The sequence below is a fragment of the Carassius carassius genome, chromosome 28, assembly GCF_963082965.1.
Source record: "Carassius carassius chromosome 28, fCarCar2.1, whole genome shotgun sequence".
Taxonomy (NCBI): domain Eukaryota; kingdom Metazoa; phylum Chordata; class Actinopteri; order Cypriniformes; family Cyprinidae; genus Carassius; species Carassius carassius.
Genome location: NC_081782.1, coordinates 19,316,737 through 19,343,904, shown reverse-complemented (window position 1 = coordinate 19,343,904; position 27,168 = coordinate 19,316,737). Strand labels below are relative to the sequence as shown.

At 38.3% G+C, this 27,168-nt stretch overlaps 1 protein-coding gene across 2 annotated transcripts in view; it reads right to left on the bottom strand.

Moving 5' to 3' along the window:
- LOC132108165 (leucine-rich repeat and fibronectin type III domain-containing protein 1-like protein) overlaps window positions 1-27,168 on the bottom strand; it is a 134,558-nt gene that overhangs the window by 74,914 nt on the left and 32,476 nt on the right. For both annotated transcript variants that reach the window (XM_059514756.1, XM_059514758.1), the window contains exon 2: window positions 10,339-10,544. The gene's annotated coding sequence lies outside the window, so the exon portion shown is untranslated. The remainder of the gene's footprint in view (window positions 1-10,338; window positions 10,545-27,168) is intronic.

Below are 27,168 nucleotides of genomic sequence, written 5' to 3'. Positions count from 1 at the left end.
CACTGTAAGTGCTTCTTTTGGGGAAAAGCATGTGATTACAAATTATGTTAATGTAATGAAGTCTATTACTGCATTCTGACCATGGGCATGATGATGTATAGTGTTAGCTAAAGTCATGCATGCAGGTCAAACATCTTTGCACACACAAACAAACAAATAAGATCTTATCAGCTCTTGTGATAGTAATTTAACACTCCACAGCCCACACTGATTTAAAGCCCAAGCACTTCCTCTTCGAGCACACTAATCTTTTCCCAAACAGCAGTCACCAAATCACTGATATTTACAGCCATGTAAACAGGGTATTGCGTCATCAGAAGAGACATGTAACAATATCCTAAGAAGTTTAAAATGGAAAACAGTATGTCTTATTACTATTACAATTATGTAACTCATTTTAGATATAACCAGTGTTGAGTAAATTACTCAAAAAAAGTAATCCACTACAAATTACTAATTACTTTAAAATGATAATTTGATTACATTACTGATTACTGCATTTAAAAAGTGTGTGTGTGTGTGTGTGCTCTTGTTTTTGTTACATATCAGGACACAACTCTGTATAATGACATGGGTATGACACAGGTATTACAAGGAGAGGGTGACTTATGAGGATATAACCCATGTCCCCATTTTTCAAAACACTTATAAATCATATAGAATGAGTTTTTTAAGAAAGTAAAAATGCACAAAGTTTCCTGTGAGGGTCAGGGTTAGGTGTAGGGTTGGTGAAGGGTGATAGAATATACAGTTTGTACATTGTGTGTGTGTGTGTGCGCAAAACTAATAAAACAAATATGGTGCACTTTCTGCATTCTTAGTCTCTGTGAATATTTTCCAGAAGCAAGTCACTAAAATTTACGAAAATTGCATGAGAAATGTATCTAAAGAAATTCCTGTGTACCACATTATACCCAACTCTGGATATAACAAATATAATTAACAAATAATTAAAAATGGATGGATGGATGAAACATCAGGTTCTGTTAAATGTGAACAAATACTATGAACTAATATTCAAAATGTTCTAATGATAATCAATTATGCCGATGCCGATAATTTGCTTGTCTTAAGGACATACATATGTCTTTCAATTAAAAATAAAAATAAAAAAATAAAATAGTGAAAATAAGAGAATACATAAAAGAAGAAGAAGAATTTTTAGTAAAAGGTTATGATCTGCTCTGATCATTGGCCATTATTATTACTACTACTACTACTACAACTACTACTATTGTTTAATCATATAAATTACTATTAAGTCTTGTAATGTGACCAAGTGATAGATGACTAGCACAGACATTGGCTAAAAAAGGTGTGCCATGTCCCCGTGAATAAACATCAATCCTTTCAATCCATTAATGCCTTTCAAAATACTTTCCAAACTGAAATGAGCATTTTGTTGCAGACACAACAGACTCATCTAAATATGTATGTCTGAATGGGATGTGTGTTCTAGCCACAGTGATTTATACTAATGCATCTGAATCAAAACCCATTGTCTATTCAAACTTAATTTCTGAATCACTGTCAAATGAGTTCAAGAGGTTTCGCGCAGTTAGAAAATCACTGCATGAAGCGCATCATTGTTATGATTGATCACTTATATAAGTGTGCTCAGACAACAAGCCTCTATACGGAATGATAATTATATCAACTCAACGGCTTCATCAAAAATGCTGAGATAATTTAATCTGACCCAGTTTGTGTGATTCATGTTTCTAGGTCTTGAACTCAAGACATATTTTTCAAGTCAATAATCCATCATAAGATGCTTAATCCTGCCCTATCAACATACTCAGCATTCATTCGTCCTCTCGGTTTGTCTAACTACTCATGATATGTTATTTTCAAAGTGAGATTCAACATAAGGAAAATGTAAGCAGTGAATAACAAAATGGTGTGCCCTTGAATGACTAAATTCTGCTGGGCATTCTGCTGATGTTTGCCTTAATCAGCGCAGCTCCGCATGGATACCCTGAGGAAAATAAATTTGGCCAAGGAGCAACTGGTTTGAGAAAGGTTATCTCACAACCGAGCAGGAATCAGTCAGTGAACATATAATATCAGTCAGCCTCTACAGCCTAAATGACCCTGAAAAGTCCTGCCGCCCACCTTCTCTTGCTACTGTCATCATCTACCCTCTACCGTAGTTTCTGGACGAGTGTGTGAAGCTCCACTGCTGAATGAGGTTAGCCAGACAGATGTGGTCTTGACACATTACCATTGGTTAGCATAGACAACCTTTCAGACCCCCACTGTTACTCATTCGCTGCCCACAATGTGATGAAGCTCAAGTGGTTGGTTATATCAGCTGCTGCTGCTCTTACACGTCACACTTTATGTATGCTCCCTGACGTGTGTGAACAAAACAGTGCTACAAGGCAAATACAAAACAGAAAAAAGAAAAGACAATGCAAAGAACAAAACAAAACAACCAAACAAAAATAGCAGAATAAAGCAACATACAAACACATCACCATCTTTCAAAGAACAAAGAACAAAGAACAAAGCAAAGCGAAACAAAAAAACAACATAAAAATCAACATAAAAAAAGATAACAAAAAGCACAACAAAGCAAAATACAAAACATGAAAAAGCAAAGCAAAACAAAAAAAAATAACAATAAAAGAGAACAAAAGCACAACAAAACAAAATACAAAACAGAAAAAAGCTAAATAAAACAACATAAAAACAATATAAAAACAAAAGACATTGAAAAGAACAAAACAAAACAACCAAACAAAAGAAAGCAACGTAACACAACACAATCATGCAAAGAACAAAGCAAGGCACTACATATCTATCTATCTTTCTATCTTTCTATCTATCTATCTATCTATCTATCTATCTATCTATCTATCTATCTATATAAAGCAAAACAAAATAACAATAAAACTAAATAAAACTAAACAAAGCAACATACATATGCAACACAGTTATGCAAATAACAAAGCGAAACAAAATAAAACAAAAACGCAACATAAAAGAATACAAAGCACAAGACAGCAAAATAATAAAAACACATCAAAACATAACAATCAAGCAAAATACAAAACAGAACAAAGCAAAACAACATAAAATCAAAACATTGCAAAGAACAAAGCAAACAAACAAACACAAAGCAACAGATATAAAAACACACAAAAAACAAAACCGAAAAAGAGAAAACAGAAAAAGAGCAAATCAAAATATCATCAAAACAGGAAAAAAAAAATAATAAATAAAAAATAAATAGTAATAATAATAAATCTAAACAAAATGGAAGAAAACAAAGACAACATTTGTTTAACTTTTAACAAACAGTTAAAACTACAAATAGAGTTAATTATATATAATATTAGCATACAATATGGGAAGTAGTATTTAATTCAGTAATATCACAGCCCTATTATACAATATATACACACCCTTAGATCATCACTGTTATGTATTCCACCCCTTAAGGAATGAATAGACAAAAGAATGCTGGGCACTGTACCAAAAATACAACACCATTATTCAAAAAACATCATGAAGTTGTATCTCAATTTATGTCCTTTACATGACCATTTAAGGACATGCAATCACAATAAAATGTTTTGTAAGGACATTTACTGAATCATTTTTAAATTCTATCATTGACCCAATGCATACAAAGCATCTGCATTGGCTTCATGTGTGTCTGTGGCATTTCAGTCATATCATTTCCAAAGAAAAATTATGTTTCTTACTATTGATGCGACATTTAGAGTCAGATGTCACTGAAATTCTTTGGACTGAGGCTATTACCCAGAGGGCCTCAGCAGTCAGCTCTGAAAGCATCATGTTTCTGGGGATTTAAAGAACACTTCACCTTGAATTATGCCAGGTAGGGTGTCCGCGAGACCATGGCAGGCCTGTTTTCCAGAAGGAACATGCATACTTCTGCTGTATTTCAGTTTTTCCCTTTAGTTGACCTCTGATCATAGCTGTGACTTTGCTGTGCTGGATTGAGCTTTTTCACTCATGCTAGGCAGCCAAAGACTGTGGTTGGTTTGCTGTTTTTATTTTTCTTATTAGACTAATAAAAAAATATATATATATATTGTTGTGCTCGGGTCTCAGGGGCCGAGGGCTTTTGTGACGAGAGGCTGAGGCAATTGGATCCATGTGCAAAGCTGGAACTGGCGGACGGCTCGTTGGAGGTGGACATGCGCAGAGTTCCATGTTTCCTCGCTACGTTGAAGCCAAGAATCAACAGCCGGGAGATTCGTGGGCTCGCCGGCCCATGGGAACAGCGGGGGGTTGGAACCCTAGCACACACTGGAATGGAGTTAGGCTTACGGAGGGAATTCTGGGCATACTCCGCCCAAACCAGGTATCGGCTCCAGTCCTGTTGGTTCTGATGACAGTAGGTACGGAGGTAGCGTGTGAGGTCCTGATTGAGACGCTCGACCTGTCCGTTGGCCTGAGGGTGGTACCCCGAAGTTAGGCTTACATTTATATTTAACTTGGAACAGAGCTCTCTCCAGACTCGAGAAGTGAATTGAGAACCACGGTCCGAGACAATGTCCTCCGTAAGACCATAAAGACAGAATACTTGATGCATGAGTACCTCCGCCGTCTGTAGGGTGGTGGGCAGACCAGCCAGGGGGATGAAATGACAGGCCTTGGAGAATCGATCAACCACGGAAAGGACAGCAGTGTATCCCTGGGAGGAAGGAAGATCAGAGACAAAATCCACAGCTATGTGGGACCATGGGCGTCGAGGAACTGGTAGGGGCTGAAGGAGTCCGGCTGGTTTCAAATGTGAGGATTTGACAGTATTGCAGATGGTGCATTGGTGGATGAACTTGATGACGTCAGCTTTTAACGAGGACCACCAGAAACGGTTAGTAACAAGATGCTGGGTAGCAGAAATCCCGGGGTGACCTGCACTGGGGGTGCAATGAACCCACTGGAGAACTCGTGAGCGGAGTTCAGGAGGCACGAAGAGTCGATCAGGGGGACACTCGGAAGGGACAGGATGGTTCCTCAAGGTTTCCGTAATCTCCGAGATGATATCCCATTGAACTGGCGAAACAATGAGTGTGGCTGGCAGAATTGATGTGGGTTCAACCTGTTCACTGGAACCATCGAACTGGCGAGAGAGCGCATCAGCCTTTCCATTCTTAGATCCTGGACGATAGGTAATTTTAAAATTAAATCTGGAGAAGAACAGAGACCATCTGGCCTGTCGGGCATTCAAACGTTTGGCTGATCTAATGTACTCCAGGTTGCGATGGTCAGTGAGAACGGTGAATGGATGGCGAGATCCCTCAAGCCAATGTCTCCACTCCTCGAAGGCGGCTTTCATAGCCAAAAGTTCTCTGTCTCCCACTTCGTAATTCCATTCTGCAGCATTGAGCTTGCGTGAATAATAGGCACAGGGAAACATCTTAGCCGGGTTACCATGGCGTTGGGACAGAATGGCGCCGATGCCGGTGTTAGAGGCGTCCACCTTCACAATGAATTCCCATTCGGGATCCGGATGGTGAAGAATGGGAGCTGAGGTGAACTTTTGCTTTAGAAGATTGAACACAAAAGTGCACTCAGACGACCACTTGAAATGTCCCCCCCCCCCCCCCCTGAAGGAAGGTTGTTAGCGGGGCCACAGTGATGCTGAAGTTTCGGATAAACCTTCGATAGAAATTCGCAAACCCCAGGAAACGTTGAAGCTCCTTCACAGTGGTGGGTTGAGGCCAGTTCACAACGGCTGTAACCTTTCTGTCATCCATGGTAACACCCTCTGCGCTGATGACATAGCCAAGGAAGGATATGCGGATTTGATGAAATTCACACTTCTGAACCTTTGCATACAGCTGGTTGTCGATGAGATGTTGGAGGACAACTTGCACATCCCATACGTGGTCTTCAAAGGAATTTGAATAAATAAGCATGTCATCAATATAAACTATGACTCTCTGGCTCAGCATGCCGCGGAATACTTCATTTACAAAAGCTTGGAACACAGAGGGACAGTTCGAAAGGCCAAACGGCATTACCCGGTATTCATAGTGCCCCGTGGTCGTCGAGAAAGCCGTCTTCCACTCATCACCCCTCCGAATCCGAATAAGATTATAGGCATTCCGTAAGTCCAGCTTTGTAAAAAACTTAGCGGTGCGAAGCATCTCCAGGGCTGCAGGAACCAGAGGCAGAGGGTAGCGATATTTCACAGTAACTTCGTTCAGACTACGATAATCGATACAAGGACAAAGGCCTCCATGCTTTTTTTTTCACAAAAAAGAACCCAGCTGAAACAGGAGAAGTAGAGGGTGTAATGAAGCCCTTAGCGAGTTGTTCATCTATGTAAGCCTTCATTGCGTCAGTCTCAGGTTGGGATAATGGATATACTCTCCCGCGGGGAGGTAACGCTCCAGGCAACAGTTCGATTGCGCAGTCTCCTGCACGATGGGGTGGTAGCCGAGAAGCCTCCTGCTCACTGAAAGCCTGGGCGAGGTCGTGATAAACAGCTGGAACACCTTGGAGATCTGGATTTTTGATACAATGCTGGGCTGCTTCAGGACCATGGACAGCGGGTTGACAGTGGGAAATACAGTGAGGGGACCACTGAATAATCCTCCTTTCAGACCACGAAATATGAGGATTGTGCTTCTCCAGCCAGGGAAATCCTAGGATTAACGGATGAAGAGGAGAGTGGATAGTGAACAGATGAATTAATTCAGTATATTTAGTTCCAATGTTAAGGGTGAGCTGTTTAGTGGTGTACTGGACCTGACCCGACCCCAGGGGGCGCCCGTCTAGCGCTGCCACAGACACACGGGATCCACATGGAATTAGAGATAAATTATGAGCTTTAGCAAAGGCCAGATCAATGAAGTTTCCAGCTGCGCCAGAGTCAATTAAAGCTGTAACTTTTAGAGATCCATTAGTAGTACACATAGAAACCTCCAAATTGAGAGAGTTAGAATAACGAGTATTGGGACTCACCGCCGAAAAATCGCCGTGAATGGGTCTCACGGGACAGGACGCCCTCAGATGGCCGGTTTGAGCGCAGTATAAACAGAGATTGTTTCTCCGCCTCCTCTCGCGCTCCTCTGTGGAAAGACGCGTGAAGCCGATTTGCATGGGTTCGGGCCCGGAGCTGGCGGAGGGATACTCGTTGAAGTGTGTTCTGAGTGAGGTGCGGCGGGCTCGCGAGAGGTTATCCAGATGAACAGCGAGCTCCATGAGTTGACTCAAAGTTTTGTCGTCGTCGCGGCAGGCTAATTCTCCCTGAAGATCCGCGTGCAGGCCCTTTCGATTGAGGAGTTTAAGTGGATCGTTGGTCCAGCCCGTCTGAGCCGCGAGGGTGCGAAATGAGAGAGTATAATCTGCCGCCGTGGAATTTCCTTGACGTAAGGATAATAATTGCTCACCGGGATCCTTCCCTCCCGCGGCGTGTTCAAAAACCTCTCGAAACTGAGCAATGAAGTCGTCATAACTCGGGAATGAAAGCTCTCCTCCTGCCCAGAGTGCGGTGGCCCATTCCAGTGCCCGTCCCGTGAGAAGAGAACAGATAAAAGCTACACGAGCATCATCAGAGGGAAACAACTGTGGCTGTTGGCTGATGTAAAGCGTACACTGCAGAAGAAATCCCTTGCAAGCAGCAGGTGAGCCATTAAATTTCTCAGGTAGAGATAAACGAGGATTATTCGAGTCGGTACTCACGCTGGGTGATGGTGTAACAGGTGGACTGGCATTTTGAGCTTGATTAGTGGCTGTCGCTTGAGTTTTAAGGGCTTGCATGGTTTTCACTAACTCGTCAGTAATGGAGGTTAGTTTTACCAGTTGTTGTTGATGTATGGTGAGAACTGAGGCTTGACTCGAGAGCTCCGTAGAGAGATAATGTAAAACTGCTGGATCCGGGGGTGGCGAAGTCTTCTGTTGTGCTCGGGTCTCAGGGGCCGAGGGCTGTTGTGAACGAGAGGCTGAGACAATTGGATCCATCTGCAAAGCTTTATTGTAACACACCAGAAGACACTTTAGAGCTGACATGCAACACAAGCAGACAAAACCAAAGGGCAATCCAAACTCGTAGTCAGAAGTGAGCAGATGTCAGGACAGGCAGAGTAACGTTCGTAAATGTCCAGGAAAACAGGCTAAAGTCAAAACCAGGGAAACGGGAATCTTAGAAATAATGCTCGGAACTGTCTGCAAGAATAACACTGGCAAAACAAGACTTTGCAACTAAACAATGGGAAGAACAGTCCAGATATAGGTGAGCTGAAGACGTCCAGTTGATGGTAATGAGAGATGATAAGGTGACTGGAATGATGGGAAGTGCAGTTCCTAGAATTCGGGAGATAGTGATCTGATGATTCCAGAGGGAGGCAGCACGGAGCGCTCGGTGACATATATATATATATATATTTGTCACTAATTACTGAGTTATGACTAATGTCTGTGGCACAATAACAGTTAGTAACTGTAGTAAAATTAGCTAATCCTTTAATTCAAATATAATACATATTGTTCTATAACAAAAAAAGAAAAATGGAAACCATTAAATATAATAACATTTTTATTGTTATTTATTTATTATTATTATTATTATTATTATTATTATTATTATTATTATTATTATTATTATTAACTTACAATATTCCTTTTGATGAAGAAGTAAAGTCTAGCAGCATATCTTTGTCTTTTTGTCCATTATATTTCCACTCAAAAAGAATATTACACACTGCATAAAATCTAAATTGAATCATGTGTGGAGAGCTTTGTGCGCCTTACAAATTGATAAAGTAAAATTATCATTTCCAGATGATTAGACAGTAGGAAGCAGTGTTTGACATTGATGTGTTTTGAATCACGTGTCATTTTCAGATATGAAGTAATACATGATGAGAAAAACATTCAGGTACAGTACATCCAGTACTGATTTTCTTTTTTTTTCTTCTTTTTTTTTTTTTTGATCTTTAGGACTGGCTCTCTGCATTGTCATTTTGCAAGTACTGAAATCAGTGTAGTCAATATCCGGTACAGAACATGCTTTTCATAGTAATGGCTGCTTTGTTGTGCAATGTATGACATCTGTGTATGACGTTGCACCAATAAAGAACTACCATAATGTTTAAAAACAAGGAGAGTATTAGTCAATATACAGATGTTTTTTTTTTTTTTTGCTAAACTCCCATTTAATACAATATAAGCTGTAGTATTCTGAAATAGTACAGTTTAAAATAACAGTTTTATACTGTAATATATTCCTGTGCCTGTGATTCAAAAATAATTTTCAGCATCAATTTTTTTTTTTTTTTGCTGCTCATGAAACATTTCTTATTTATTTTGAAAACAGTTGCTCAGATTTGTTCAGCATTCTTTGATAAATTAAAAAGTTTAAAAGAACAGAATTTATTTGACATAAACATATTTTATGATGTTATACATTTCACTTATTAACTGTCACCTTTAATACATTTTAATGTGTGACTACTGAAAAAAAAATAATAATAATAATAATAAAAAAGTACCCCAAAGTTTCTGCTGTTCATTCATACTATTGAGTCAAATACATCAAACTTTGAGTCAAATACATCAAAAACAGAGGGAGACAGAAAAATTAATAAATAAAGGATCTAATTTAGTTGTTTGCCTGAATAAAACCTAAATGTCTCAAAGAATGTTCATAAAGATAACTCAGTCAGAGTCTCATCAAGTTAGGGCATGACAGCTGCCAACATCAACATCTGTGCTGCTTTGTCATTTTAGGTGTGAAATTCCATATATAGGAGAATGTGGAATATTCCACCCAAAAATGAATGTACAGTCCAAGTTACTTATGAAAATGTTAATGATTACATAGGGGGTTACAGCTGAACATTTTCTGTAAAAAAAGTAGCATATGTTGAAAAATTTAAATTTGTTGCTTTGGATGTTTTTTATTGACTCTTCTAACATATGAGACACCAATGTTTCGATAATTTTCTACAATTATTCGATAAATGTTTTATTTCTTATTCCTTCATGCAAAGGTAACACACTATGCAAAAGTTTGTTTGTTTGTGTTTTTTTTTTTTTTTATACATTTTTGATACCTTTAGAGCTTTGGTGTTGCCGACTTTACATTTTTTATGTTTTCAAATATAAAATTCTTATTCTAAATTGTAATAATTTCCCACAGTATTGCTGTTCTTACTAAATTAAACATTTTGACCAGAAATGCATTTTTATGGTGCTCTACAGTCTGTGTTCACCATATAATTTCAATGTAAAAGAGGAGTGCGGGATATCTCCTGCTGTACAAGTACTACAGGTGTGTAAGTAAATGATAAGAGAATTGTGGGTGTGTTATTCCTTGAACTCCTCACTGCAGTGTGATTTGAAGTGCACCTCTATCTGAGAAGCGTAGAATGGCTGGAGATGCTCATGAAGGCTCCACTGGCGGGGTAAGCACTGAGGATAGCTGTAGGCTCGGGCTGCTACATGTGGACAGGCTTGCAGAGAGCAGAGATTCGAGGCATTGGCCCAGGAACATGAGAGTATCTGGCGCTCAGAGCCACAACTGACAGTGCTGCAGGTTTCAGAGCTCCATCCACCTGTGAAAGGAGAAAGGGAGGAGGGACATTAACACGAGACACAAAGCATGTCTGTCTGGATTTTTCGCCTCTCGGGACAAGAAGGCCAATGCATTTCCAGGACAAAAACAAGAGCAAGACAGCGAATTTGCACCTCTTTTTTTTCACATCACAAAACAAATGGAACGAAAAAGAAAATGGAATGTGGCAAGAGCGAGGACATTAATAACGACCCAGAAGTGTCACGCTGTTTGAACGCTCCTACCATCACTCTTGATAATAGCTGCCATACGCAATATATTTAGCTCCATTCTCTTTGGAAACAAATTATTGTTATTATTTCAAGTGTTTCTTTTACAGTTGTCTGCCTCCTGCATTGCTGGTGGTTATAGCTGTCCCACTGGACAGTTGGCACAATTACAGTTTGTTCTTTTTTATTCTCTAAAATTCATGCTACTGCACAAACAAATGCTGCTTAAACCAGCACAGGGTTTTTTCTGTCGATTGCACCATTTTAATTACTTCTTTCAGGGTGAACATGCTGTAGGAGTTATGCAAACTGAGCTTTTGTTTGTTGAGTTTGTGTTTGATTCTCACGACAAAGATATGAATCATATTTTAGCACTGTTAAGATATTTTTTGCATCGTGACACTATTTTCATGAAAATTCAAATTAAACATAATGGCAAAAAATCTGACTCAAATGTAACAAAATTTTCCAATGACTAATTACAAATTTGTGATTATCTGTCATGGAAATAATGTCACAGTGCAAAATAAAGTATAACATTAATACAAAAATCAGAATAGATTTGGAGAAATGCATCATTACATGACTTGCGCACCAATTTATCCTCTGCAGTAAATGGGTGCCGCTTTTAGAATGAAAGTCCAAAAAGCTAATAAAAAAAAAAAATTATGAGCTGTTTGGTCTCTCATTCTGACAGCACCCATTCACTACAGAGGACACTACAGAGGACCTTTTAGCGAGCAAGTGATGTAATGCTAACCTTCTCCAAATCTGTTTTTATGAAGAAACAAACTCATCTACATATTGGGTGTCCTAAGGGTGAGTTAATTTTCAGTAAATTTTAAATTCTGGGTGAACTATTCCCTTAACTTTCATTCCCCCATCACAACTACTGAAGTTGTATGTTAAGCTGTCAAATGCTTCCAGATGGTTTTAATGTTAAGTTTAAATTGTTTTATTTATTTTTTTATTATTTTTTCAATACTGTTTGGTCTGAAGGCAATGATAAATTATGAAATAATATAAAACAAAATACAAAAGGGCTATCATGGCTGTTTGGTATTATGGCTTAAGGTATTTATTATTATATGCAATTTCAATATTATCTCTCTCTCTCTCTCTCTCTCTCTCTCTCTCTCTCCTCATCTCTTTTTTTCCCGATGATCTCCCCACTCCATGAACCTAATTAAAACTTCTTAATTAGACATTTATGACCCTTACTGGGAAGAAAGCCAAGCCAAAAAAATGCTCTTACTCAGATATATATATATATATATTTTTTTTTATGAAATGTTATGACATTTAAACAATACAGGTTCATGTAATAATGTGTTATAATTTGACCTTCATATAACAGAACAATGGAAATCTTATTAGCTTAGTTTAATAAAAAATGAACCTAGGAAATAAAATTACCTATATTTGATGAAACACCCTATTCTGTTTCACCCATTTGGGAAACACACAATCATGCTGCATAATTTAAAACGTGTGCCATCATTGATCTTATGCATGCAAAATATGCATATGTCTCATGCAGGAGGAATATGTGCTGACTAACAATGCAATATCCTCTCATAACACCGGCTTTAGATCGCAAAGCTCCCTCTCCCTCCCTCGAGTATGACACAGGGAGCAGATTAGTGTCCATGTACATGGCTGTTCTCTTCTCAGCGCATCGTCAGAATGAGCCCAGCTGCCTAGGGAGAACAGGCATCTCTTTGTCAAGACTCAGACTCACTTTTGGCCTGTCCTCAGTGACTCTGTGTTACCCACCCATACTGTTGAGCCCCAGCGTGAGGTTAAAAAGACAGAGAAGAAAAGAGCTGTGTCCAGTAATATTCTTGTGTTGTGTCATGGCGCCGTCTGATCATTCCATTACCAACCGCAGCACTTATGTATTAACGACTGCCGAAGATTGCTGTTCTGAAGACAAAGGTCGTTATTTCCTGTTAGTTGCTCTCTTTTTCTGTGAAGTGAAAGTTTGTTTCTAGTTTTTTGCTGGTCGCTGGTTTGCCATAATTTGGCCAAATTTCAGAATTTCTTTCATCACAGAACAAAAGAGACAGTCTTAAACACTACATGAGTTAGAATCACACACCACCAGACTTTCAGGTCATTCAGAGCACAACAAAAGTCATGTAGAGTTTAATTTAAATCTGCGGAAGGTCTCTGACCTTCAGCTAGTGTTGACTAATCCAGATTCTAAACTGGGGCAAAAATCTGAAAGTGGACAACAATGTTGATCCAGGATCATCAAAAGATGTTGATCCAGGTACATGTCTTCCTTGGCAAAATCACAGTGACCATCATTTGACTAATTACTATTGTTTTTAGCAGTATTCTTTACTAAAAGTAAAGATTAGTATGCATATTTAATCAAGATCAATTCCTTGTAAACCTATTTAGCTACTGTAGATGGCCAGATAGATGGACAGATAGACAGATGAAAAAGCTTAGACAAGATGATTGATTGATTGATTGATTGATTGATTGATTGATTGATTGATTTGATTGATTGATCAATAGACAGAACAATGGACAGACTGACAGACCGACCAACTAATTATCACTTCATCACTTCACAAGCTATTTCTCTCACAAGAAATGTTGCACCTCAGCCTTCCATCTGTGGATATATTTGCTGCTTGGAAGTCAGGTAATTGAGTGTGTTTGGTATTAGAGAGTTTCAAATTCTATTTACCAAGTTTGAGATCATTTGTAGATGGTCGAGGCATGTTTTACAAGTAGTTGTAGTTATGTAAAATCCCATTAGAAGTTAACAATTAGGGTTTCCTTGTCTTTCTCGCTAATGTTAGCTTGCTGTTTACAGTATATGTATACAAAACAAATGGGTTTTTATATGTGCACTCTTTCAGCTTCGAAAGGTGGTAGTTCTGGAGAGATTTGTAAGAAGTTTAGAGGAGATATAACACTCTGGTTTAGTTAATCACAATTATCACAATATGTATTAAGAAATAACACAGGGTGTGCTGTTTTTAACATCCATTTTAAAAGTGTAGACAGAGACAGATCTATTGACAAATGCTGGTGGTTGTACAGGGAGACTAATTTTCAATCTACATAATAAACATTTGTAAATGCAGAGTACAAGATGAGTCATCCATATTTTTTTGTCTGTTTTCCAGTAAGAGATTGTTGATTGTAAATTTGGTAAAGTGAATTTTGATCAACGTTCAGTGCTTATAAACGTCTTCAAAGCTAACAGACACAGACTAAATACAAATTTACATTTCACGGGGTCTCTAAGCTGCGTTCAGCCCACTCGACAATGCTAAATCTAACATGCTGGAACATGTGCTCACACCCAACTGGCATAGTCTGGAAATCGCACGAAGACTCTCAGTGGGGGATGCCGAATGACTGAACGTGGGCTCAGTTTGTGATTTCGGATGCCAAACTGCTTTGATTCGACGAGACTGTGCTTTACGCAGCATATGATACGCATCCACGCACACGCCATTTACATTTCTCCCTTTATGAAATGAGAGAAAATATATAATTGAGAGGATCCATCGTCTATCGATAGGGAGCAGCATTAATTGGCGAGTAAACAGGGCACTCAAGTCTCTCGAAGGAAATAAAAGTGGGAGCACACCAAGCCAAACAGAGTGTGCATTAAGCTGGGATAATGATCCCAGCTTGACTTAGATATTCCGACTTTATCGTGCCCACCCACACTTCAGGCCTCGGCTGAGCTGCTCCGCTGTGACTTGTGCGTCGAGTTCGGCTTTTCTCTAAGTGCTCCGTGGAGACGTGATCCTCCCTCCAAACTAGTCCATTAGAGGCTGGGTCAGTACCACACAGTGGGTGGGGATGAGGGTGTGTGAGGACTGTGTTTCTGGATAGGAGCGTCCGTTTGCGTGCCCCGATGTCAGTGCACTGCCTTTAAAAAAGCAATGAGAAGTACGGCTGTACATAACACTGAAATATTGGACATGGAACATTGGATTTGTTGACAGCACTTGAAAAGAGAGATGTTGCATCTCAGCTTACTTGAAGGTTTATTTTAGTTAAAACAGACATACAGAAAGACAGATGGACTGACAGACATACAAAGAGATATACAGGCAGACAGACAGACAGACAGATGGTGTTCAGATATAAAAATGTGGGTGGATGGATTGATTGATTGATGGATGGAATGATAGACAGAACAATACAACAACAGACAGGATGATAGATAGTCTTCAACTATTAAAAAATATGGATAGATAGATAGACACTTCTATAATGTTACGGAGTGATGTTTAGCAACCAGTGCTTACAAAACAACTGATAAACACTGCTTACCTCATTAAATATTAATGTATTTTGTGCAGTCACAGAAGCTTCCACACGATGTGTTGTGATGATGTGTTTCACGTGAGGAATTTCAGAAGCTGACAGAAACATTAAAAGGCATGCTAATAGCAAACTTAAACCAGACAGAGTGGATTTGCACACCAACAGTTTTAAAGATGAACAAGCTGTTATTAAAACTGGTTTGCGTATCAACCAATCATCTGATCAGTATTATTGACCTCATAATTATGCAAATAAGAACCTTAACTCAGGGTTTACAGATTTATGGAATGAAATCTCAAAACCTGATGACTCAGGATTAATAATTAACAGTGATGAATATGGATGGTTCATGGATGTAAATTCATCCTGTAAGCAATGATTTCTGTCATGTAATATAATATAATATAATATAATATAATATAATATAATATAATATAATATAATATAATATAATATAATATAATATAATAGAAAATACACGACAATTAGGATTACATGTTAAGATTACATTACTGCCAGAATCTGAAAAGCCCATATGACAAAGTGGACCTATCATGTGTAAATAGTTTTATAAAGCAGTATTTTTGAAGGTAAAACTGTTTTAATATGCACTGCTGCTCTGTGAGTGGCAAATGGTGTTGCTCTTGGATCAATTCTCTTCATAAACTGTGCGATAATGTAGTGCTCTCGCCACAGCTCATGATTTTGTACCCTGCTAAAAGTTCTGCACTAACTTACAGCAATTCCTTCGAACAGGTCACGCTAAAAGCACTCATAATGAACAGCATAGAATTTGAAAAGTCCATTCTTTCTCATCTATTTTGGTTCCAGGCAGCAGATGGGCTGCGGTTGATAACTAGTAGAGATGTGGGTTCCCTGTAATAGGCATAACGCTGGTCAGATAAGAGAGATTGCTTCATAAAATAGAGGTTTAATGGCATTTAAGTGGAGTGAGGGAAAAACTTTTAGTATTAAGAGGCTTTTCTTATTCATCTGTGCAAGATTCAGCTCGATATTGTAAAAAGTACAACAACAACTGAAAGATGAACTTGATAATAATTGATGATGGCATTAATCATCAAATTCCATTACAGATTACTGGGGTTTTATGGATTAGTTGGGTCAAATGGAGTGAAAAAAAAGAAAATAATAATAATAATAATATATATATATATATATATTAATCAAATTTAGGCTTTCAAATAACTATAAGTGAAACCCTATATTGTATTTATTTAGTGGTGCCAATCTTTTAACCCGGATTAGTGAAGTTGTATTTTAAAAGTTTGAGATAAAAGATTATATATATTTTTTTTTATTTTGTATTTTGTATTTATTTATTTATTTATTTATTTATTTAGCAGAATATTATTATTATTATTATTATCATCATCATCATCATCATCATCATCATCATCATCAACAACAACAACAACAACATCAACAACAACAATTTTAATGCAATTATAAGAGTATCCAAATTATAACATTAAGGATTTTTATTTGATGATTTTTATATTCTCATTTGTATGTATAATAATAATAATGATAATTTCCTCTCCATAAATTCATCTACATTGTTTTGCTGGAAAACAATGGCAAATAATGTGAAACAAAATGTTTATAATGGATGTAAAAGATCAGTGAATGCAATAAATATAATAAATGATTTGTCCTGAAACAACAAGAAACAGTTCCTCTTGTCTACCCCTGCAGTGATTTTGATTTGCACATTGATTGATAGCAATATCCAAACCTCGAGTTTAATCTACGATTAAAATAGTTGTTAGTTGCAGCTCTAACTACGTAAAGTCAGTAGTTACTAGAAGAAGAAAAAAAAATAAAAGAAAAAAATAATCTCATGTCTTTAAATACAGAGTAGAATGACTTCTAAATATCAGTAAGATTTTATGTGTTCACTGTAGTTTTTGTCTTCTTTTCGTAACCTCGGAGGAGGCTGTTGCTTTCTCTAATTGAGCAGCTGCCTTCCTCCAAGTCTATCCGAGCCCAAGCTCCCTCTCCACACAACGAATCATTTGCGCTATATTTAGCTGGAGTTGTGCCTGCATGCCCATGGCTTTGCGTTTAGCCTTATCCCTGAGCACACGGTAATTGTGAAATGTGTTTGGTAAAAACAGTTCCACCAGAGGAAAAATAAAGAAGTCCTTTGGCAGTGTAGACATTTTGGCTGAGGGCAAAATGCCAGCAGGTGGTCATGTTTCTCGATTGCAGCGGGGAAATCATGCAAGACCACCTCATGGCTTATCGCACGACTCACCGTATGTGTGTGTATAAAAAAAAAAAAAAAAAAAAAATACAACGCCACCAGCATTTGTGTCCCAATTCACTACGCACATAGTGCCAACCGCTCTGTTTCTCAGCACCACAATCTAGAACTTTTCAGACTAGATAGCAGAACGCACCCCCAGAACGCATCTTGTCCCTTATGTTTGTATGTGAAGTAAAAATGTGTTTAAAACAAACACAAACATGACTTGGGGACTCCAAATCATTTTTCAGCAAGCTTTTAGGAAACAAAACATGTTTTATTATTGATATTCTTTGCAGTCTTGCACTCGCAGGCACCATTTTGCTGATTTCCCACAATATTTAACTGACAGGGTTACTCTTTTTGTTTTAGTCATGGTTGTTTGTTAGACCTGCTGTGAATTTTGAGATGAGACTAGAAGGAAAAGGATACTGAAATTTACTGGAGCTCTGATTAAAAATGCTCTGAAAATAATTTATCTGAAAGCCTAATCATTGGATTGACACAACGAAGCCTGTAGCACATATTTGTGACAAAATAACCATCAGTCAGATCAGACAATTTGACAAAGTGTGTATTTTTTTTCTGCTCTGTGTAAACACACACACACACACAATCTGCATAATTCTTCAATTTCTCTGTACATGCTGCACAAGATGAGTAACCAGTGAAGAAAGTTTTAAAATAAAATAAAATAAAATAAAATATCCCTAGGAGATACAAGACATACAGCTATATATATATATATATATATATATATATATATATATATATATATATATATATATATATATATACATACATTATATATATATATATACATACATTATATATATATATATATATATATATATATATATATATATATATATATATATATATATTGCTGTGTATTGTTTATGCTGCATAAAACAAACATACTGAATATCATCTCTAAAATATCAGGGAGAAATGGCACCTCTTTTTTAACATCAATGATTGGACTTAAGACAGGCTGTGAGCCATCATTAATGGAGGCTAAGAGGGATCGTGAGACGAACCCCCAGCAAGGCTTCTCATCATTACTGTGTGGAGACCACAGCACATGCCTAATGGGCTCTCTTATTAGAAACCATCGTTGACAAATCCCGTTGTCATGTATCACTGTAGAACTGTTCACTCGTATGGAGATCCAACAGCACAGCTTAAAGGGGCCGAGAACAACATGTTAATGCTAATTAGACAGCGTGTGGCCATTCAGAGACGACTGTATGATGATGGTTAAATAGTCACTTGTGAAGTGTATGATAGTGTAATACTGCAGCGATGGGCTTGAAAAATCCACAAAATGATACTCTTCGTGGTGTAAAGCACTCCAATCTCCAGTGTTTGTTGTATTTTTTAATGGAAAAAAAATAAAAGAGACAAAAACATGATCACTGGTCTGTGAGATATAAAGCCTGGCTGTATGTAATATCAGACTCACACAGCACATACACAAACATTTATTCAACATCTGATGTTTATCGCACAGGAAACAGCCAGCTCTTTATATATATATATATATATATATATATATATATATATATATAAACAACATATATAATGCACTTCTGAAATCTCCTATACAAACTAACAAACTTTGTGCTTTCATTCATTCATAATAAACAAACAATTGGCTAACTATCTTTTAAATAAGTAATTTTTGCAGTATTTAGGCTCTAGTGAATGAACAGAGAATCAAATAAATATATAAACAAATATACTTATAAAATGAATATGCAAACTAACTAGCATTTTTGCACTCATAAACAAATGAGCAAATTAACGAATGAATGAATGAATGAATGAATGAATGAATGAATCAATCAATCAATCAATCAATCAATCAATCAATCAATTAATAAAAAATGTACACAAAGCTCTATACACTAGCTTTTTAGAGCCTCTAAAAGCAAGCACAAAAGAAAGAATGAAAGGTAGAAAGAAAGATAGAACGATGGATAGAACAATAGAATTATAGATAGAATGATAGATAGAATGATAGAAAGAACAATAGATAGATAGATAGATAGATAGATAGATAGATAGATAGATATATAGATTCCTGCGTCTAAATGCTACGGGAACACCTTCTTGTTTCCACACTCTGAATCACATGTGTAATCAGTCTAATGGATAGGGAAAAACGTCATGGGCAGGGGGACATAGTGACCATGAAGCTTAAAAGCATGTGCGGTGGATACAGCAGTGGATACAGCTTATGGGGAATGAAGTAAGCGAGATATTTGAAGTATGGCACTGAGATGCAGCGCCTCATTCCTTTGGGGAACCAGGTTTACATGCATAACCTAGAGACGTCCTCCTCCAGGAACTCGAGCTGCTTCTAAACACTACGGGAACATGTATGCCCACACTGCCAGACTTACAAATCCCTTTATTTAGCACACTAGCAGTTGGTCCGCCCTTCTCTATATTACAGCTGTGTGGACGTATTTTCGCACTGCAAAGTCTAAATAAGAAGGGGCCACTGAGAGTGCCTGCAGATCCCCAACTTCCTGTATAGGTTTGTAAGGAGGTGTACAGAGAGCTAAAGCCAGGTCCAACTGGGGGACACAAGACCATACCGGAGGCCTCAACCTCAGTGCACTGCGGAGCAAACGTGCAACTACCCTCAGCCTCAGTGCACTGTGGAGCAAATGTGTAACTAGTGAGTGTCTACCTACTGACTGGGCACCAAGAGGGACATGGTAAGTCGCAAAGGCCGCCACATAGACCTTCAAGGTGGAGTGAGTCGACCCTGTGGAGAATCAGGCCTGCAGGAACTCCAGCACTGTACCAACTGGGCAGTTAACTGGGTGGAGCTGACAGACTCCGCACCAAGAAGTGAAAAAATTCCACTTCAAGGTGTTCAGTTTCCTCATTGAGGGAGCTCTGAATTGAAGGATGGTTTTTCAACAACCGTGGTTGAGAGACAGGAAGCTATGAATTGTGCCCACTCTGGGGCCACACCCACAACTTCCACAGCTCTGGGCGAAGGTGAACAATGGTGCCCCCTGCTTGAGAGAGAAGGTCCCTTCCGACGGGAATCTCCCATGGAGAGCCATCGAGAAGGGACACCAAGTCTGAGAACCATACTCGGCCTCACCAGAATGGGGCCACTAGCATTAAACAGACCCCATCCTGGCATACTCTCTCCAGAACTCCTGGGAGCAAAGCAATCGGGGGAAAGGCATACAGACGAAGCATCGGCCAAGTCTCTACCATAGCGTCCAGTCCGAAAGGAGCTGGATGAGTCAGAGAGAAACAGAGAGGATAGTGTGAATCGCAAACAGGTCCACCTGAGCCTGGCCAAAAACTCTCTATATCTACTTCACCACCTTGGTGTGAAGCCTCCATTCTCCGGGTCTCGGCCCCAGCCTCGACAAGATGTCTGCTCCCATATTGAGATGCCCTGGGACCACACAAGGATCTGGTGCACCAGCCTGTGTAGTGGGTGCAAATGCAGACCTCCCTGGTGGGTGATATAAGAGACCACTTCTGTGTTTGTCGGTGCACACCAACACATGGTGATTTCTTAGGTCTGGAAGAAAGTGTTTCAATGCTAGATAGATGGCCAGCATCTCCAGCCAGTTTAAGTGCCACATGGCAACCACTCCACAAACGGAGGGCTGAGCAACCACTCATGACAGCTTCCCAACCGTTGAGGGACAGGTCCATCGCTAGCATTACATGGTGACAAGGAGATCCCAGCACCAGGACCTGAGATAAGAACCAATGTTTCTGCAATGATTCATGACTGCAATGAGGATTGACTTGATCTGAGCAGGAGACAGACACCTGCATCGTGGACAAATCCCACACCACTCCCTGAAGTGGTTCTCTGTGAAAGCATGCTTTTCTTGGCATTTAGTCTTAACCCTAGCTCCTTTATGTGAGCGAACATGACATCTCGATGTCGAACCACCATCTGCTCTAATTGTGCTAATATCAACCAATCATAGATGAAGTTGAGTATGCTGGTGCCCTGGAGTCGCTTTCAATCTCTCAATTGCCACTCTCTAGCCCTGAGGGCGGCCGGGTGGGAGCAGCCCCCTCCACGTACCAGCTCATTATACAGGGAGGCACAAAAACAGAGCCTTGCCTCTTATGTTCCCATGTGTTGGGACCAGGAACCAATGTTCTAAGCCTGTGTCTTCTAACACAAAGCCGGATCTGCGGACCGTTCTCAGGTTTAAGAAAGCCTCGGCCAAGAAGTCCTGATGCTTGTGGATCAGGACTTCTGAGGGCAGGCCCTTCTTTGGAAGAGTGGTGTACACCTCATCACACGGTGCCTGTCTCTCCTCAGTGCCCTCAGGAGATCCGTCTGCCAACCCTGCCACACACGGTGCTTCAGGGAGCAGTGTTCTTTGACGAGCACTTCTCTCAGTTACTGCCCGAAAACATAGCAGCAATAAGAGCCTTGCTATCTATTCAGAGATCTCTAGACCACCTATTTCGGTCACCCTCTGCTGGTCCGCCACTTCAGGGCCACACCAGAGGTCAGTCTCGAGAGATTGATTCCCTTAGTACACTATTTAGCAGCATGGAAACCAATACCAATTGTGTCTCAATGGATACTGCATACTGTAGAAAGAGGCTACAGAATCCAGTCTTGTTCTCCTCCTCCTCATTTCACCAATGTCATTCCACACTCTGGTGGGTCCCGAGCAGGCTCTGGTTAATGGAATAAGAAGTAAATGCTCTCTTGAGGAAGTAGGCCATCGAGATGGTCCCTACTCTCAACAGAGAACCCGGGTTCTACAACTGGTACTTCATCGTTCCAAAGAAGGATGGAGCATTGCATCCCATTTTAGATCTGCGTCAACTGAACCACTCAGTCATGAGACTGAAGTTGAGCATACTCACAATCAAGCATGTTGTTTCTCAGATCAGGTCATGAGACTGGTTTGTTACGATCAATCTAAAAGACGCATACTTCCAAATCTCCATCCTTCCCCATCACAGGACATTCCTGAGGTTTGCTTTTGGGGGCAAAGCTTACCAGCATCAGGTTCTTTCCTTCTGCCTTCCACTCTCACCCTGCACTTTCACAAAGTATGTGGATGCTGACCTGGCTCCTCTGCGACTCCAGGGCATCAGAATACTCAACTTCCTCTATTATTGGTTGATATTAGCTCAATCAGAGAAGATGGTAGTTCGACATCGAGATGTCATGTTCGCTCACATAAAAGAGCTGGGGTTTCAGTCTCTTTGGTGGCACGAAGAGACAGATCGGCGATTCGTCTGAATGTCCTCAGACTTAACCTCTTCACCCTCATCCAGCTCTTTCAGCAGGTCGACTTGGTAAATAAGTATGGTACCATTACTTATTTTGTGTTACTTCTAACTATATTTCACATTATAAAAATTAAATGCTTAGAAAAAATAAACAGATGTAAAAAGACTGCTCATCAGTGCTCTCTTTTGGTAAAAAAAAAAAAAAAAAAAAAAAAAACGCAAAACAAACTGTGATTGGTCATTTATGTCATTCAGACGGTGCATTTCTGTCTGGACCAGGCTGGCTGCTGAGCATAATAAGCTGCAAAGGGGATCAGACTTTATGCTGACCGAAAGGCTGGCTCTGTGAAACTAGCCTGTATGCATCAGCATCCGGTTAAAGCTGAAACGGTCTGCTAGCAAAGTCAAAATCCCTAATCCTAACCAAGACTTAGAGGAAACAAGACAAAAAAGACTGAGAAACTGCCAAAAAAACCTCTACAGTATGTTCTGTACATGGACAATTGGACAGCAGTCCTTGTCAGACTGTCAGTTTCAATGTAATTCCTGTGAAAACAGAGAAAACAATATAACAGCCAAAAAGGTCAAAGCATTCAACTCTACAAGCAATGCTTGCTGTATTGTTGTTGCTGTTTTTCAAATCTAGTGTCTGGCCATGTGCTTCAGAAGACATGATGAATGCTCTAATTAATGTTATTGTTAAACAGCTCTGTATCAGGTGAAAACACTCTTTCTAAAGCACTAGACAACATAAAACACTAGACTCAGTCATTGTAAACAATGCTTTTCATATTCAGTGACCACAGACTAACTTTATAACGTGCTGAGCTTTACAAACCACTGATTTCTTTCTTTCTTTCTTTCTTTCTTTCTTTCTTTCTTTTTACTCAATCTGACCATTAAAAATGATTGGCTGTTCAATGTTTCAGTACAAAAAGTGAATGATACTAATACAATACTAATACAATACTACTACTATACTACTCGAAGGTGATAATGAATGCAAAATTGCATTGCTTGTCAGTGATCTACGGCTCTGTCTATTAAATGCCGCTCCATTTGAAAGCAGGTGATGGCGATTTAGCAGTAATCACAGAACCAGATTACTGACTAGATGCACATGATCATATCGTTTGATATATCGCCCAGCCCTACTACTATTACTACTACTAATAATAATAATAATGAAAACTGCTAAATTCTGAAAGACTGCTGGGCTCATGAATATTAATCACATAGTCTACAATCACTTGAACTGATGAAATCCAAAAATGAAATAGGATTGCCGCTTGCATCAGTGCTCGGTCTTAAATGCTTTGTTTTATACAAAAGCCTAAAATGATGAATACTTTCAAATGAGTTTCATTATTTTGTCAGGAAAAAAGAAAATAATAATGAATAAAGTAAGACTCTCTTGCTTTCTGTCTTAACATATGCATGTGCCCTGTCGGCCGCAATATGTTGGTTAGGTATGTTTTGAAGCATTCTAGCTGGTTTGAGCTGGGTTAAGCTGGTCCTAGTTGGTCATGAGTTGATTTAAGATGGTCCAGGATCAGGATCAACTTAAACCACCTCATGACCTATTTATTTATTTATTTATTTATTTATTTATTCAACGGGGTGTGAGAGTAGATACAAAGGCTTCGTCAGAAAGTGTAGGCAATGATTTTGCAGACCAGTGGTCCCTCACAAGAATGATCTCAGACAGGCAACATAATGGTTTAATGATCTACATCAAAATAGAGTGAACTTTCTCATAACTAAATTAATATTTAATTACTACAATACTATTTTCTTGCTTGAAATTACATAAAAAAATGGACAAATTTGGTAACAAAAACTGTTACTTTCGGATGCCATCTTCATTTTTCACTTAGCTGTAATAGAATTGAATGCACAGGATTTTGGGATATCAAATGCTGAAGGATACATCTATGCTGCCTTCAGCGGTGGATTAAGTACTCATCTGAGTATATATACTTTTTTTTTGGCAAAATTTTACTTTTGCATCATTACATCCCAAAGCATAATATCATACTATTTACTCCACTACATTTCATAAAAACATGTTGTTCCACATTATTTTGAATCTGAGAAATCAACAGGGTGAGTTCTTTAACGGGGTAGTTCAGAAACAAATGAAAATTACTTCATTATTTACACATCCTAGGTGTATATGACTTTCATCTTTCAGACAAGTACAATCAGAGTTATATAAAAAATATGTCCTGGCTCTTCCAGGCTTTATAATGGCAGTGAATGGTGGTCATCATTTTGAAGCAAAATAAACTGCATCCATCCATTATGAAAAGTACTCCACATGGCTCCATGGGGTTAATAAAGGCCTTATAAACTTTTAGAACTACGTAGTATGTCTGCATAGCATTCTTTTTAACACATTTTGCCATAGGTGACTGTTTATTGTATGTTGTCATCCTATTTACAACCCCCCCCCCCACTTTACAGTACTCACAATTAAATAAGGTTGAAAAGTATGCTAAAGTGAACTTATTTTTCACAAGGGAATATATCTACCTCCTTTAGATATAATGTTACCACAGTAAGCATTTTTTTTCTTTCTTTTTGTAACTGACGTGACATTTTTAGAGTGTAAATTTCAAGAAGGCCTCTGAAGATTCCCAGCATCTTTGCCTAAGTCTCATTTTGCATGACACTTCTCAAAGATGAAACCAGCTTATGTTGGAGGGAAAAGCATCCAGAAGATTTGATGCCTGAGCATCCCATAAACTTGACTGAACTCTGAGGGCAAATGGGTGGTGCTTTTGTTACTCACAGAATATAAGATATTAAAGGTCACCACATAGTGACCTTCAAGACATAAGAAAAAAAAAGAGTTCTTCTTTCACATACACTTCTCACCATACTCTCAACAGACAGACATGATCATGCCTAGTGTCGTCAGAGTGGGATGAGTGAGTGTTTAAAAATGTAAAAATTTTTAAATGGCTTGTCAGCTAGTATTTATCATGAAACATATGTTCTACATGACACTTGGATATTGAGCTTTATACTGTACTAAATTTTTAAAGCATTTTAAATATTATAACAGTTTTTCAAAACATTATGAGACCAGCATAATTACAGAAAATTTTTAAGAACTTGTTTGAAAGCTTTCCCTTTTCTTTAAAAAAAAATCTTTAAAAAATAATGTGTAAAAAGTACACATTTATATATTACATGTTATTAAACTTAAAATGTGTTTTATTTATTTACTTTGATGGTTACACCAATTGACAAAACTGAAATTGACTCTAAAAATGTGAAGTTATCTAACCAACAAGTAATACATATATGAAACCAACATGAAATCAAAGAGTAAGTTTTACTCTAAGTTTTTAATAACATGGCACAGGGCATTTTTTACAAGATTTTTCCCTCTCTTTATCATTTATATCATTGACCAACTGACGGAAACAGTGTGTTGCTCTTGCTTAATGCTCGATGGGAAAAATAACTAAATGCCATTCTTATTATGCCTGCTGGGAGAGGGAATACAGCTTGAATTATATATTTAGACCCTCAGCAACTTGCCACAGAAATAATCACACTTTTTCATTTAGGGATGAGAAAAAATTGAAACAGACAGAGAGGGGAGTAAAATATCTCTCTGAGGAGACGTGGATCTACTATAAACCAGCCTAACCTCATTCCCAGCTTTACTCTTCTCCCGATGAATAGACAGATACAGGGAGTAAGAAAACATGTCTCGGTTATGTATGTAACCCTCATTCACTGAAGGAGGGAACGGAGACGTCACGTCGGTGACTGACAAATTGAGATCCCAATTTGTCGGTCACCGACATGACGTCAAGTGTGACCGACTGAAAGGGAACCAAAAGACATAAAACACAATATCCCTAATATATCCATCTATTCTTGAGGCTTTGCTGCATGGGATCTTGTTGCTAAATTATTTAATTATTTAAACATTGCCGTGATTGAGAGAAAGAAGGGAGAATGTGTCTCGAGGCACATCGCTAAAACAATCTCAGCTTCAGGCTAGCACTGCATGAAAAAAAAAATGCTTTTTTATTTTAAATAAAGCTGTTTGGCTTGATTTAATCAGTTATTATTAAACAGTTATTTCTAAATAAAAGGGAGTGATGAATGGATCAGGAAATGCTTATTATTTAAATTGTTAGATCCACTGAAATTACGTTGCAGTGCACTTAGCCTTATAGTTCATGTGGGTTGGCTCTAGATGCCTTTGTTGTTTAATTCAAAATGTTTTTTTTTTTTTTGACAGGTTCATCAAATAAAGTTATTGATTAGGTTTAAAAAGCTTTCAACATTTTATTAAGAAAAAATCTTCTTTGACAATATTTATTGTATATGTAACAGTCAGTCAAACAAAGTCATAAGTATTTGTCGGTCCGTATACAGTACATACTATCAACTGTGTGTGAAATTCAAGATAGCATAGTGATGGGTGAGGATTTTAAATCGGAATTCTATATATAAATACAGTTATTAATATATATATATATATATATATATATATATATATATATATATATATTATTGTGAAACATTATTGC